This window comes from Balaenoptera ricei, chromosome 2 (genome assembly GCF_028023285.1).
Source record: "Balaenoptera ricei isolate mBalRic1 chromosome 2, mBalRic1.hap2, whole genome shotgun sequence".
NCBI lineage: Eukaryota > Metazoa > Chordata > Mammalia > Artiodactyla > Balaenopteridae > Balaenoptera > Balaenoptera ricei.
In genome coordinates this window covers 55,442,133-55,457,675 of record NC_082640.1, presented here as the reverse complement: position 1 = coordinate 55,457,675, position 15,543 = coordinate 55,442,133, and the positions used below count along the sequence as shown (strand labels likewise).

Genomic DNA, 15,543 nt, shown 5'->3' with positions numbered 1-15,543 from the left:
CAAATCGGTCCCAGTGAGAAGACACCATACTGTGCCGTGAAGGCACCATTCGCTGGAACAAGGACCCGCCGTGAAGCACATTGAGAAAGGAGAGGAAAAGGTTGGGATGGTCCACGAATGTGCACCTGTATTCCTTCCCTACACGGGGCTCCAAATGCTCCTGAAGATATCCCAAAACAGTTCCGGGAACCCTATGTCCACCGACATATCCACCCATACCGATCTATCCACCCAACAGTAAGCCTGTGGGCTTAGCCAACACTCTCCCGTGTATTCCCCGCTCGCCTTGCCTTACTCTCTCCACCAGGATCCAAACGAATCCACCCCTCACCTAAGTAGCTTGATAGCCCCTGGATTTGCCTAAGGCATTTTCCAAACTCTCCACACACAACACACAAGCAGGACACAGCCCAAGGAGGTGCCATCAGCGTCGCCCAAATCCCGGGGACAGTGGCCCATTTGATTTCCCCCGACCATCAGGGCAAACCTGAACTATATCCCACCTTCCAAGCTGAACATGACATAGACGCCTGGCCTGGCCAGGACTCCTTCTCTGACCCTGAGTGCAGAGACTTCTGTTTCCTTGCGGGAACAAGGCAACGACCTGAGCTTGAGGGTGGCCTGTAGATCTCAATGGCAAGCCAGAGGAGTACCAGTGGCTCACGCTTCCTTTCGCACCCGCACGCTGACCGCGGCAGGGGATAGCAGTTCTGGCTAGACTCAGGTGCCCAGAGACGTCAAGTTGTCCTTAGCCTTCCCACGTAGATGGACATCCCAGGCTCCTTTCCACATGGCTCTTTCTGCACGAGAAGCCCGCCACCCTCCACTTGAACAATGTTGCTGCGCACGCCCACAGTAGCAAATGCAACATGGACCTCTCCCTAATTTTCCTTTGGGAGCCACGTGCTGGACCTCAGTTAGGATGAGAAGACGGTAGGTATTGCTCATTCATTCTGTTTAGATTTCCAAGGAATGCATTTATGGGAGTCCTCACTGATCCACGCTCCTGCTCAAAGGCTGGACGTGCAAAGTCGCGGACTGTCAGCAAGCTCAATCCTCTCAGCAGTAGGGAGCGGCCAGACTCGAGCCACGGGGCAGGAAGTGCACCCACGTCTCAGGGCATCGGAGCTCGGGTGCCCCAGGAAGAGCCCAGAATGTGACGGTGTAGTCTGGCGGCACAAGTCCCCGTGGCCAAACTTCTAGGTTTCTTCAAAGAAGTTCTGTTTACCCCCACAAGGTTTCTACCAGGAACCTTGTCGAGCCAGAGGCGATGCCCTTGGATCACACAGAAAGCTATTGGCATTGGAGATATTCCAATGCCCAAACTGGCAGGGCAAACCCTTGCAGCAACTGGGTTACTTGCCCTGGTGCCTTGTATTTTCGCCCCCAGGCCCGTCAGTGACATGACCGCGGAGAAACCTGAGACCCATTCATTTGTTCAGAGTTCCAAGCAGTGCATTTATGGGAGTCATCATCAATCCACCTGCTCAAAGGCTGCACGTTCAAAGTCACAGGCTCCAGCGCGGGGCAGCCACCGATCTCAATCATGTCAGCAGTCAGGAGTGGCCAGAGGCGACCCACGGGGCTGCAAATGGAGCTAAGGATCATGGCATCAGATCTGGGGTTCCCCTGCAAGAGCCAAGAAGGTGAGGGTGTAGTCTCAGTGCACAAGTCCCCGTGGCCAAACATCTAGGTTTCTGCAAAGAAGTTCCACTCACCACCACAAGGTTCCTACGAGGATCCTCAAGGACTTCACGCCAAAACCACTCTGAGACTCTTTTGCCTTGACTTGCCTCACCTTGCCACACTCTCCTCACTTCGCCAGGTATCATGGACTATACAGAGGGCCCAATGCTGCTGCAGGTGTTTGTTCCCTGGCACTCCACCACATGCCTCAGGGTGACAGAACACAGGGATGTTTGAGAAAAGTGAACGGGCGCACAGAGGCAAAGGGTGATACCGCCCACCGATGTGCGCTATATCTCCCCTCAACATTTCATTTGCAGTCCATCATGTCTGTGTGTCCACAGCCAAACGTGAATGCATCGTGGCACAGATGCCTTCAGAGCGCACGGGCATCAGCACAAAGAGCACGGCCGTCCATCAACCCCCTGGTATGGGCCTTGAACTTTCCTGCCTGAGCCACCTCCCCGCCGACACAGCATAAGGATGTCATCCTGAATTGCTGAGACACCCTCAGGGGAACTGGGATTACTCAGCGTAAAAGCCACTGCCCTCTGGGGAACCAAACCACTCCTGGCGCATACGCTTCCACACAATGGATTCACCCTCAAGGGGAAATGTGGTCCCTGAGATCTTCCACAAGGGAACGGCCCTTGGCCAAATGGGACGACCTCCAACAAAAGCAGCTTGTAGGGACCGGTGACAAAACGCACCAGAGGAACTCCTGGACTGAACAATGGAGATTCACCTGCAGCCAGACTTCCTGGCCTGCTGCCAAGACTGGCAACCTACCCTTGGCCCACACACAAAGCTAATGGCATCGGAACCATTCCGACGCCCAACGTGGCGGGGCAAACCCTTGCAGCAATTGTGTAACTTGCAGTGGTGTCTGGTACTTTCACCCTCTGGGCCCATCAGTGACGTGACATTGGGGAAACCCTGAGGCCCAGGTCCTCTACAAGCAACTTGTTACCCACAGCCATGCAACGACAGAACCCAGACAACAGCCTAGACACTTGAACCGGTATGACTTGTCTAGCCTGTGGCCAGGCTCGCCGGTTACCACAGTCTCGACGCACCAGCGGGTGGCAGGAAAAATGACACCCACACCACACATCCTCTCCTGCCCTTAAACCTGCAGCCTTTCCTTGGCAGCCAACTCCCTTGTTTCTGCACGGTTGCACCCAATGACCTCTGGGTAGAGCTCCAATCCTCAGGGAACGCTATGTGGGCCGGGTATAGAAACGATGCCTGGCTGTCCTCAGGAACACCTTCACATCTTCAACACACTGGGAACGTGGTCAGACAGGGACAAAACACCCCAAGGCCTCCAAATCGGCCTCCATGAGGAGACACCATACTGTGCCATGAAGGCAACCATTCGCTGGTACAAGAACCCGCCATGTAGCAAATCGACCAAGGAGAGGAAAGAGGCACGACAGTCCACAAATGTGCTCCCGTATTCCCTCCCTACACGTGCCTCCAGATGCTCCTGAGGGAATCCCAAATGTGTTCCGGGAACCCCATGGCCACCGTCGATCTATCCACCCACCAGTAAACCTGTGGGCTTAGCCAGCCATCTCACGTGTCTCTTTCACTCGCCTTGCCTTACTCTCTCTCCACCGGGATCCCAACGTGTCACGGCAAGATGCCAGAGCCACCCCTCACCAAAGAAGCTTGCCGTGACCAAGTTTGACTAAGGCATTTTCCAGCCCCTTCACACAGCACACACAAGCAGGACACAACCCGAGGAGGAGCCATCAGATTGGCCAAACTCCCAGGAACAGTGGCCCATTTGATTTCTCCCCTCAGCAGGAGAAACCTAAACTGCATCTGGTCTCCCAAGCAGAACATGACAAAGAAGCCTGCCCTAGGCCTGGAATCCTGTTCTGACCCTGAGCCTACAGACTTCTGTTTCTTTGAGGCGACAAGGCAATGACCAGCAGGTGGGGGCAGCCTGTAGAACTCAAGTGCAGGTGGCAGGACGAGCAATGGCTCACGCTTCCTCTCCTACCTGCATGCTGAACCGTGGCAGGGGACAGCAGTCCTGGCTAGACCAAGGAACCCAGAGACGGCACGCTGTCCCAAGCCTTCCCACCTGGATTGGCATCCCAGGCTCCTTTCCCAATGGCTCTTCTCCCCAGGAGATGACCACAACCCTCAACTTGAACAACGTGGCTGTAGACACCCACGGCCGCAAATGCAACGTGAACCTCTCCCTACTTTCCTTTTGGGAGCCACGTGCTGGACCTCAGTTCCAACGAGGAGACGGTAGGGATTTCTCACTCATTTTGTTCAGATTTCCAAGGAATGCATTTGTGGGAGTCATCATCGATCCAAGCACATGCTCAAACGGTGGACATGCAAAGTTGCAGATTCCACCATGGGACGGCCAGCGAGCTGAATCATATAAGCATATGGAAGTGGCCAGAGCCGAGCCACGGGTCAGGAAATGCAGCCAGTTCTCAGGGCATCAAAGCTCGTGTTCCCCGAGAAAAGACCAGAAGGTGAGGGTGTAGCCCCGGTGCACACGTTCCCATCGCCAAACCTTTAGGTTTAGCAAAGAAGTGTCGCTTACCGCAACAAGGGTTAAAGCAGGATCCTCATGGAATGCACGCCAACACCCCTCTGAGACTCCTTCGGCTGGCCTCGCCTTGCCACACCGTCCTCACTTCAACGGGTATCAGGGATTATACGGATGGCCCCAGGCTGCTGCTGGCATTCCTTCCCTGGCATTCCACCTGGCTCGGGGTGAGAGAACACACGCATGCTTGAGGAGGGTGCACAGGCGCACCGAGGGAAAGGGCGATACCACCCAGCATTGTGTGTTCTATCTCTCCTCAACATTTCATTTACTGTCCATCTTGCCTGTGTGTCCGCAGGCAAACGTGAAAGCATCGTGGCACTGGCGCCTTCAGAGCGTGCGGCCATCAGGACAAAGAGTGCCACCGACCAACAACCCCCTGGTCTCGGGCCCTGAAATTCCTCTCCTGAGCAATCTGCCCTCCATCACAGCAAAAGGATGTCTTCCTGATCCCCTGAGACACCCTCAGGACAACTGTGCCCCCTCAGCCTAAGAGCAAGTGCCCTCTATGGGAACAAACACGCGTTTGGCCCTTATGATTAAACACAGTGGACACGCCCTCAAGGGGAGAGATCTTCCATAAGGGAAGGGCCCTTGGCTGAATAAGACGACCTCCATCAAAAGCGGCTCGTAGGGACCCGTGACAAAGGGCACCTGAAGAACCCCTGGACTGATCAAGGGAGACTCACCAGCAGGCATACTTCCTGGTCTCCTGCCAAGCCAGAGGAACTTCCCTAGGACCGCAACCAAAGCTAATGGCAAGGGAGCCATTCCAATGCCCAAAATGGTGGGCCAAACACTTGCAGCAACTGGGTAACTTATCGTAGCACCTTGCACATTCGCATTCTTCCCTTCAAGGACAAGACCTTGGAGAAACCATGAGACCCAGGTCCTCCAGAACCAACGTGTCACCCACAGCCGTGCAATGAGAGAACGCACCCAACATCCTGGACCCTTGAACCGGCATGGCTTCTCTGGCTTGAAGCCATGCATGCTGGAGATCACAGGCTCGCAGCACCAGAAGGTGGCAGGACAAAATGACCCCTGCAGCACACATTCACTCCAGCCCTTAAACCTGTAGCGTTGCCTTGGCAGCCGACTCCCTTCTTTCTGCATGGTTGGGCCCAAAGACCTCCGGGAAGAGCTCCAAACCTCAGGGAATGCTATGCCGACCTGGTATAGCAATGACGCTGGGCTGTCCTAAGGAACACCTTAACATCCTCAACATAGGGGCAATGAGGCCACACAGGGACAAAACATCCCAACGGCTCCAAATCGGTCCCAGTGAGAAGACACCATACTGTGCCGTGAAGGCACCATTCGCTGGAACAAGGACCCGCCGTGAAGCACATTGAGAAAGGAGAGGAAAAGGTTGGGATGGTCCACGAATGTGCACCTGTATTCCTTCCCTACACGGGGCTCCAAATGCTCCTGAAGATATCCCAAAAGAGTTCCGGGAACCCTATGTCCACCGACATATCCACCCATACCGATCTATCCACCCAACAGTAAGCCTGTGGGCTTAGCCAACACTCTCCCGTGTATTCCCCGCTCGCCTTGCCTTACTCTCTCCACCAGGATCCAAACGAATCCACCCCTCACCTAAGTAGCTTGATAGCCCCTGGATTTGCCTAAGGCATTTTCCAAACTCTCCACACACAACACACAAGCAGGACACAGCCCAAGGAGGTGCCATCAGCGTCGCCCAAATCCCGGGGACAGTGGCCCATTTGATTTCCCCCGACCATCAGGGCAAACCTGAACTATATCCCACCTTCCAAGCTGAACATGACATAGACGCCTGGCCTGGCCAGGACTCCTTCTCTGACCCTGAGTGCAGAGACTTCTGTTTCCTTGCGGGAACAAGGCAACGACCTGAGCTTGAGGGTGGCCTGTAGATCTCAATGGCAAGCCAGAGGAGTACCAGTGGCTCACGCTTCCTTTCGCACCCGCACGCTGACCGCGGCAGGGGATAGCAGTTCTGGCTAGACTCAGGTGCCCAGAGACGTCAAGTTGTCCTTAGCCTTCCCACGTAGATGGACATCCCAGGCTCCTTTCCACATGGCTCTTTCTGCACGAGAAGCCCGCCACCCTCCACTTGAACAATGTTGCTGCGCACGCCCACAGTAGCAAATGCAACATGGACCTCTCCCTAATTTTCCTTTGGGAGCCACGTGCTGGACCTCAGTTAGGATGAGAAGACGGTAGGTATTGCTCATTCATTCTGTTTAGATTTCCAAGGAATGCATTTATGGGAGTCCTCACTGATCCACGCTCCTGCTCAAAGGCTGGACGTGCAAAGTCGCGGACTGTCAGCAAGCTCAATCCTCTCAGCAGTAGGGAGCGGCCAGACTCGAGCCACGGGGCAGGAAGTGCACCCACGTCTCAGGGCATCGGAGCTCGGGTGCCCCAGGAAGAGCCCAGAATGTGACGGTGTAGTCTGGCGGCACAAGTCCCCGTGGCCAAACTTCTAGGTTTCTTCAAAGAAGTTCTGTTTACCCCCACAAGGTTTCTACCAGGAACCTTGTCGAGCCAGAGGCGATGCCCTTGGATCACACAGAAAGCTATTGGCATTGGAGATATTCCAATGCCCAAACTGGCAGGGCAAACCCTTGCAGCAACTGGGTTACTTGCCCTGGTGCCTTGTATTTTCGCCCCCAGGCCCGTCAGTGACATGACCGCGGAGAAACCTGAGACCCATTCATTTGTTCAGAGTTCCAAGCAGTGCATTTATGGGAGTCATCATCAATCCACCTGCTCAAAGGCTGCACGTTCAAAGTCACAGGCTCCAGCGCGGGGCAGCCACCGATCTCAATCATGTCAGCAGTCAGGAGTGGCCAGAGGCGACCCACGGGGCTGCAAATGGAGCTAAGGATCATGGCATCAGATCTGGGGTTCCCCTGCAAGAGCCAAGAAGGTGAGGGTGTAGTCTCAGTGCACAAGTCCCCGTGGCCAAACATCTAGGTTTCTGCAAAGAAGTTCCACTCACCACCACAAGGTTCCTACGAGGATCCTCAAGGACTTCACGCCAAAACCACTCTGAGACTCTTTTGCCTTGACTTGCCTCACCTTGCCACACTCTCCTCACTTCGCCAGGTATCATGGACTATACAGAGGGCCCAATGCTGCTGCAGGTGTTTGTTCCCTGGCACTCCACCACATGCCTCAGGGTGACAGAACACAGGGATGTTTGAGAAAAGTGAACGGGCGCACAGAGGCAAAGGGTGATACCGCCCACTGATGTGCGCTATATCTCCCCTCAGCATTTCATTTGCAGTCCATCATGTCTGTGTGTCCACAGCCAAACGTGAATGCATCGTGGCACAGATGCCTTCAGAGCGCACGGGCATCAGCACAAAGAGCACGGCCGTCCATCATCCCCCCGGTATGGGCCTTGAACGTTCCTGCCTGAGCCACCTCCCCGCCGACACAGCATAAGGATGTCATCCTGAACTGCTGAGACACCCTCAGGGGAACTGGGATTACTCAGCGTAAAAGCCACTGCCCTCTGGGGAACCAAACCACTCCTGGCGCATACGCTTCCACACAATGGATTCACCCTCAAGGGGAAATGTGGTCCCTGAGATCTTCCACAAGGGAACGGCCCTTGGCCAAATGGGACGACCTTCCACAAAAGCCGCTTGTAGGGACCAGTGACAAAACGCACCAGAGAAACTCCTGGACTGAACAATGGAGATTCACCTGCAGCCAGACTTCCTGGCCTGCTGCCAAGACTGGCCACCAACACTTGGCTCACGCACAAAGCTAATGGCATCAGAATCATTCCGACGCCCAACGTGGCGGGGCAAACACTTGCAGCAATTGTGTAACTTGCAGTGGTGTCTGGTACTTTCACCCTCATCAGTGGCGTGACATTGGGGAAACCCTGAGGCCCAGGTCCTCTACAAGCAACATGTTACCCACAGCCATGCAACGACAGAACTCAGACAACAGCCTAGACACTTGAACCGGTATGACTTCTGTAGCCTGTGGCCAGGCTCGCCGGTTACCACAGTCTCGACGCACCAGCGGGTGGCAGGAAAAATGACACCCACACCACACATCCTCTCCTGCCCTTAAACCTGCAGCTTTTCCTTGGCAGCCAACTCCCTTGTTTCTGCACGGTTGCACCCAATGACCTCCGGGTAGAGCTCCAATCCTCAGGGAACGCTATGTGGGCTGGGTATAGAATCGATGCCTGGCTGTCCTCAGGAACACCTTCACATCTTCAACACAGGGGGAACGTGGTCAGACAGGGACAAAACACCCCAAGGCCTCCAAATCGGCCCCCATGAGGAGACACCATACTGTGCCATGAAGGCAACCATTCGCTGGCACAAGAACCCGCCATGAAGCAAATCGACCAAGGAGAGGAAAGAGGCGGGACAGTCCACAAATGTGCTCCCGTATTCCCTCCCTACACGTGCCTCCAGATGCTCCTGAGGGAATCCCAAATGTGTTCCGGGAACCCCATGGCCACCGTCGATCTATCCACCCACCAGTAAACCTGTGGGCTTAGCCAGCCATCTCACGTGTCTCTTTCACTCGCCTTGCCTTACTCTCTCTCCACCGGGATCCCAACGTGTCACGGCAAGATGCCAGAGCCACCCCTCACCAAAGAAGCTTGCCGTGACCAAGTTTGACTAAGGCATTTTCCAGCCCCTTCACACAGCACACACAAGCAGGACACAACCCGAGGAGGAGCCATCAGATTGGCCAAACTCCCAGGAACAGTGGCCCATTTGATTTCTCCCCTCAGCAGGAGAAACCTAAACTGCATCTGGTCTCCCAAGCAGAACATGACAAAGAAGCCTGCCCTAGGCCTGGAATCCTGTTCTGACCCTGAGCCTACAGACTTCTGTTTCTTTGAGGCCACAAGGCAATGACCAGCAGGTGGGGGCAGCCTGTAGAACTCAAGTGCAGGTGGCAGGACGAGCAATGGCTCACGCTTCCTCTCCTACCTGCATGCTGAACCGTGGCAGGGGACAGCAGTCCTGGCTAGACCAAGGAACCCAGAGACGGCACGCTGTCCCAAGCCTTCCCACCTGGATTGGCATCCCAGGCTCCTTTCCCAATGGCTCTTCTCCCCAGGAGATGACCACAACCCTCAACTTGAACAACGTGGCTGTAGACACCCACGGCCGCAAATGCAACGTGAACCTCTCCCTACTTTCCTTTGGGGAGCCACGTGCTGGACCTCAGTTCCAACGAGGAGACGGTAGGGATTTCTCACTCATTTTGTTCAGATTTCCAAGGAATGCATTTGTGGGAGTCATCATCGATCCAAGCACATGCTCAAACGGTGGACATGCAAAGTTGCAGATTCCACCATGGGACGGCCAGCGAGCTGAATCATATCAGCGTACGGAAGTGGCCAGCAGAGCCGAGCCACGGGTCAGGAAATGCAGCCAGTTCTCAGGGCATCAAAGCTCGTGTTCCCCGAGAAAAGACCAGAAGGTGAGGGTGTAGCCCCGGTGCACATGTTCCCATCGCCAAACCTTTAGGTTTAGCAAAGAAGTGTCGCTTACCGCAACAAGGGTTAAAGCAGGATCCTCAAGGAATGCACGCCAACACCCCTCTGAGACTCCTTCGGCTGGCCTCGCCTTGCCACACCGTCCTCACTTCAACGGGTATCAGGGATTATACGGATGGCCCCAGGCTGCTGCTGGCATTCCTTCCCTGGCATTCCACCTGGCTCGGGGTGAGAGAACACACGCATGCTTGAGGAGGGTGCACAGGCGCACCGAGGGAAAGGGCGATACCACCCAGCATTGTGTGTTCTATCTCTCCTCAACATTTCATTTACTGTCCATCTTGCCTGTGTGTCCGCAGGCAAACGTGAAAGCATCGTGGCACTGGCGCCTTCAGAGCGTGCGGCCATCAGGACAAAGAGTGCCACCGACCAACAGCCCCCTGGTCTCGGGCCCTGAAATTCCTCTCCTGAGCAATCTGCCCTCCATCACAGCAAAAGGATGTCTTCCTGATCCCCTGAGACCCCCTCAGGACAACTGTGCCCCCTCAGTCTAAGAGCAAGTGCCCCCTATGGGAACAAACACACGTTTGGCCCTTATGATTAAACACAGTGGACACGCCCTCAAGGGGAGAGATCTTCCATAAGGGAAGGGCCCTTGGCTGAATAAGACGACCTCCATCAAAAGCGGCTCGTAGGGACCCGTGACAAAGGGCACCTGAAGAACCCCTGGACTGATCAAGGGAGACTCACCAGCAGGCATACTTCCTGGTCTCCTGCCAAGCCAGAGGAACTTCCCTAGGACCGCAACCAAAGCTAATGGCAAGGGAGCCATTCCAATGCCCAAAATGGCGGGCCAAACACTTGCAGCAACTGGGTAACTTATCGTAGCACCTTGCACATTCGCATTCTCCCCTTCAAGGACAAGACCTTGGAGAAACCATGAGACCCAGGTCCTCCAGAACCAACGTGTCACCCACAGCCGTGCAATGAGAGAACGCACCCAACATCCTGGACCCTTGAACCGGCATGGCTTCTCTGGCTTGAAGCCATGCATGCTGGAGATCACAGGCTCGCAGCACCAGAAGGTGGCAGGACAAAATGACCCCTGCAGCACACATTCACTCCAGCCCTTAAACCTGTAGCGTTGCCTTGGCGGCCGACTCCCTTCTTTCTGCATGGTTGGGCCCAAAGACCTCCGGGAAGAGCTCCAAACCTCAGGGAATGCTATGCCGACCTGGTATAGCAATGACGCTGGGCTGTCCTAAGGAACACCTTAACATCCTCAACATAGGGGCAATGAGGCCACACAGGGACAAAACATCCCAACGGCTCCAAATCGGTCCCAGTGAGAAGACACCATACTGTGCCGTGAAGGCACCATTCGCTGGAACAAGGACCCGCCGTGAAGCACATTGAGAAAGGAGAGGAAAAGGTTGGGATGGTCCATGAATGTGCACCTGTATTCCTTCCCTACACGGGGCTCCAAATGCTCCTGAAGATATCCCAAAAGAGTTCCGGGAACCCTATGTCCACCGACATATCCACCCATACCGATCTATCCACCCAACAGTAAGCCTGTGGGCTTAGCCAACACTCTCCCGTGTATTTCCCGCTCGCCTTGCCTTGCTCTCTCCACCAGGATCCAAACGAATCCACCCCTCACCTAAGTAGCTTGATATCCCCTGGATTTGCCTAAGGCATTTTCCAAACTCTCCACACACAACACACAAGCAGGACACAACCCAAGGAGGTGCCATCAGCGTCGCCCAAATCCCGGGGACAGTGGCCCATTTGATTTCCCCCAACCATCAGGGCAAACCTGAACTATATCCCACCTTCCAAGCTGAACATGACATAGACGCCTGGCCTGGCCAGGACTCCTTCTCTGACCCTGAGTGCAGAGACTTCTGTTTCCTTGCGGGAACAAGGCAACGACCTGAGCTTGAGGGTGGCCTGTAGATCTCAATGGCAAGCCAGAGGAGTACCAGTGGCTCACGCTTCCTTTCGCACCCGCATGCTGTCTGCGGCAGGGGATAGCAGTTCTGGCTAGACTCAGGTGCCCAGAGACGTCAAGTTGTCCTTAGCCTTCCCACGTAGATGGACATCCCAGGCTCCTTTCCACATGGCTCTTTCTGCACGAGAAGCCCGCCACCCTCCACTTGAACAATGTTGCTGCGCATGCCCACAGTAGCAAATGCAACATGGACCTCTCCCTAATTTTCCTTTGGGAGCCACGTGCTGGACCTCAGTTAGGATGAGAAGACGGTAGGTATTGCTCATTCATTTTGTTTAGATTTCCAAGGAATGCCTTTATGGGAGTCCTCACTGATCCACGCTCCTGCTCAAAGGCTGGACGTGCAAAGTCGCGGACTGTCAGCAAGCTCAATCCTCTCAGCAGTAGGGAGCGGCCAGACTCGAGCCACGGGGCAGGAAGTGCACCCACGTCTCAGGGCATCGGAGCTCGGGTGCCCCAGGAAGAGCCCAGAATGTGACGGTGTAGTCTCGCGGCACAAGTCCCCGTGGCCAAACTTCTAGGTTTCTTCAAAGAAGTTCCGTTTACCCCCACAAGGTTTCTACCAGGAACCTTGTCGAGCCAGAGGCGATGCCCTTGGATCACACAGAAAGCTATTGGCATTGGAGATATTCCAATGCCCAAACTGGCAGGGCAAACCCTTGCAGCAACTGGGTTACTTGCCCTGGCGCCTTGTATTTTCGCCCCCAGGCCCGTCAGTGACATGACCGCGGAGAAACCTGAGACCCATTCATTTGTTCAGAGTTCCAAGCAGTGCATTTATGGGAGTCATCATCAATCCACCTGCTCAAAGGCTGCACGTTTAAAGTCACAGGCTCCAGCGCGGGGCAGCCACCGATCTCAATCATGTCAGCAGTCAGGAGTGGCCAGAGGCGACCCACGGGGCTGCAAATGGAGCTAAGGATCATGGCATCAGATCTGGGGTTCCCCTGCAAGAGCCAAGAAGGTGAGGGTGTAGTCTCAGTGCACAAGTCCCCGTGGCCAAACATCTAGGTTTCTGCAAAGAAGTTCCACTCACCACCACAAGGTTCCTACGAGGATCCTCAAGGACTTCACGCCAAAACCACTCTGAGACTCTTTTGCCTTGACTTGCCTCACCTTGCCACACTCTCCTCACTTCGCCAGGTATCATGGACTATACAGAGGGCCCAATGCTGCTGCAGGTGTTTGTTCCCTGGCACTCCACCACATGCCTCAGGGTGACAGAACACAGGGATGTTTGAGAAAAGTGAACGGGCGCACAGAGGCAAAGGGTGATACCGCCCACCGATGTGCGCTATATCTCCCCTCAGCATTTCATTTGCAGTCCATCATGTCTGTGTGTCCACAGCCAAACGTGAATGCATCGTGGCACAGATGCCTTCAGAGCGCACGGGCATCAGCACAAAGAGCACGGCCGTCCATCATCCCCCCGGTATGGGCCTTGAACGTTCCTGCCTGAGCCACCTCCCCGCCGACACAGCATAAGGATGTCATCCTGAACTGCTGAGACACCCTCAGGGGAACTGGGATTACTCAGCGTAAAAGCCACTGCCCTCTGGGGAACCAAACCACTCCTGGCGCATACGCTTCCACACAATGGATTCACTCTCAAGGGGAAATGTGGTCCCTGAGATCTTCCACAAGGGAACGGCCCTTGGCCAAATGGGACGACCTCCAACAAAAGCCGCTTGTAGGGACCAGTGACAAAACGCACCAGAGAAACTCCTGGACTGAACAATGGAGATTCACCTGCAGCCAGACTTCCTGGCCTGCTGCCAAGACTGGCCACCAACACTTGGCCCACGCACAAAGCTAATGGCATCAGAATCATTCCGACGCCCAACGTGGCGGGGCAAACACTTGCAGCAATTGTGTAACTTGCAGTGGTGTCTGGTACTTTCACCCTCATCAGTGGCGTGACATTGGGGAAACCCTGAGGCCCAGGTCCTCTACAAGCAACTTGTTACCCACAGCCATGCAACGACAGAACTCAGACAACAGCCTAGACACTTGAACCGGTATGACTTCTGTAGCCTGTGGCCAGGCTCACCGGTTACCACAGTCTCGACGCACCAGCGGGTGGCAGGAAAAATGACACCCACACCACACATCCTCTCCTGCCCTTAAACCTGCAGCTTTTCCTTGGCAGCCAACTCCCTTGATTCTGCACGGTTGCACCCAATGACCTCCGGGTAGAGCTCCAATCCTCAGGGAACGCTATGTGGGCTGGGTATAGAATCGATGCCTGGCTGTCCTCAGGAACACCTTCACATCTTCAACACAGGGGGAACGTGGTCAGACAGGGACAAAACACCCCAAGGCCTCCAAATCGGCCCCCATGAGGAGACACCATACTGTGCCATGAAGGCAACCATTCGCTGGCACAAGAACCCGACATGAAGCAAATCGACCAGGGAGAGGAAAGAGGCGGAACAGTCCACAAATGTGCTCCCGTATTCCCTCCCTACACGTGCCTCCAGATGCTCCTGAGGGAATCCCAAATGTGTTCCGGGAACCCCATGGCCACCGTCGATCTATCCACCCACCAGTAAACCTGTGGGCTTAGCCAGCCATCTCACGTGTCTCTTTCACTCGCCTTGCCTTACTCTCTCTCCACCGGGATCCCAACGTGTCACGGCAAGATGCCAGAGCCACCCCTCACCAAAGAAGCTTGCCGTGACCAAGTTTGACTAAGGCATTTTCCAGCCCCTTCACACAGCACACACAAGCAGGACACAACCCGAGGAGGAGCCATCAGATTGGCCAAACTCCCAGGAACAGTGGCCCATTTGATTTCTCCCCTCAGCAGGAGAAACCTAAACTGCATCTGGTCTCCCAAGCAGAACATGACAAAGAAGCCTGCCCTAGGCCTGGAATCCTGTTCTGACCCTGAGCCTACAGACTTCTGTTTCTTTGAGGCCACAAGGCAATGACCAGCAGGTGGGGGCAGCCTGTAGAACTCAAGTGCAGGTGGCAGGACGAGCAATGGCTCACGCTTCCTCTCCTACCTGCATGCTGAACCGTGGCAGGGGACAGCAGTCCTGGCTAGACCAAGGAACCCAGAGACGGCACGCTGTCCCAAGCCTTCCCACCTGGATTGGCATCCCAGGCTCCTTTCCCAATGGCTCTTCTCCCCAGGAGATGACCACAACCCTCAACTTGAACAACGTGGCTGTAGACACCCACGGCCGCAAATGCAACGTGAACCTCTCCCTACTTTCCTTTTGGGAGCCACGTGCTGGACCTCAGTTCCAACGAGGAGACGATAGGGATTTCTCACTCATTTTGTTCAGATTTCCAAGGAATGCATTTGTGGGAGTCATCATCGATCCAAGCACATGCTCAAACGGTGGACATGCAAAGTTGCAGATTCCACCATGGGACGGCCAGCGAGCTGAATCATATCAGCGTACGGAAGTGGCCAGAGCCGAGCCACGGGTCAGGAAATGCAGCCAGTTCTCAGGGCATCAAAGCTCGTGTTCCCCGAGAAAAGACCAGAAGGTGAGGGTGTAGCCCCGGTGCACACGTTCCCATCGCCAAACCTTTAGGTTTAGCAAAGAAGTGTCGCTTACCGCAACAAGGGTTAAAGCAGGATCCTCAAGGAATGCACGCCAACACCCCTCTGAGACTCCTTCGGCTGGCCTCGCCTTGCCACACCGTCCTCACTTCAACGGGTATCAGGGATTATACGGATGGCCCCAGGCTGCTGCTGGCATTCCTTCCCTGGCATTCCACCTGGCTCTGGGTGAGAGAACACACGCATGCTTGAGGAGGGTGCACAGGCGCACC

At 55.0% G+C, this 15,543-nt stretch overlaps 9 non-coding genes across 9 annotated transcripts; all 9 read right to left on the bottom strand.

The window, feature by feature from the left end:
- Positions 1 to 908: 908 nt before the first annotated feature.
- On the bottom strand, positions 909 to 1,000 carry LOC132360987 (small nucleolar RNA SNORD116). The gene has a single exon (XR_009501304.1). It is a non-coding gene; the product is annotated as a small nucleolar RNA SNORD116 (small nucleolar RNA).
- Positions 1,001 to 1,389: 389 nt separating this feature from the next.
- Positions 1,390 to 1,481, bottom strand: LOC132361303 (small nucleolar RNA SNORD116). Its single transcript, XR_009501607.1, has one exon. It is a non-coding gene; the product is annotated as a small nucleolar RNA SNORD116 (small nucleolar RNA).
- Positions 1,482 to 3,929: 2,448 nt separating this feature from the next.
- LOC132361584 (small nucleolar RNA SNORD116) lies at positions 3,930 to 4,021 on the bottom strand. The gene has a single exon (XR_009501860.1). It is a non-coding gene; the product is annotated as a small nucleolar RNA SNORD116 (small nucleolar RNA).
- A 2,425-nt stretch (positions 4,022 to 6,446) lies between these two features.
- Positions 6,447 to 6,538, bottom strand: LOC132360986 (small nucleolar RNA SNORD116). Its single transcript, XR_009501303.1, has one exon. It is a non-coding gene; the product is annotated as a small nucleolar RNA SNORD116 (small nucleolar RNA).
- Positions 6,539 to 6,927: 389 nt separating this feature from the next.
- On the bottom strand, positions 6,928 to 7,019 carry LOC132361301 (small nucleolar RNA SNORD116). Its single transcript, XR_009501605.1, has one exon. It is a non-coding gene; the product is annotated as a small nucleolar RNA SNORD116 (small nucleolar RNA).
- A 2,441-nt stretch (positions 7,020 to 9,460) lies between these two features.
- Positions 9,461 to 9,552, bottom strand: LOC132361583 (small nucleolar RNA SNORD116). Its single transcript, XR_009501859.1, has one exon. It is a non-coding gene; the product is annotated as a small nucleolar RNA SNORD116 (small nucleolar RNA).
- Positions 9,553 to 11,980: 2,428 nt separating this feature from the next.
- LOC132360890 (small nucleolar RNA SNORD116) lies at positions 11,981 to 12,072 on the bottom strand. Its single transcript, XR_009501210.1, has one exon. It is a non-coding gene; the product is annotated as a small nucleolar RNA SNORD116 (small nucleolar RNA).
- A 389-nt stretch (positions 12,073 to 12,461) lies between these two features.
- Positions 12,462 to 12,553, bottom strand: LOC132361300 (small nucleolar RNA SNORD116). Its single transcript, XR_009501604.1, has one exon. It is a non-coding gene; the product is annotated as a small nucleolar RNA SNORD116 (small nucleolar RNA).
- A 2,441-nt stretch (positions 12,554 to 14,994) lies between these two features.
- Positions 14,995 to 15,086, bottom strand: LOC132361644 (small nucleolar RNA SNORD116). Its single transcript, XR_009501918.1, has one exon. It is a non-coding gene; the product is annotated as a small nucleolar RNA SNORD116 (small nucleolar RNA).
- Between the last annotated feature and the right edge of the window lie 457 nt (positions 15,087 to 15,543).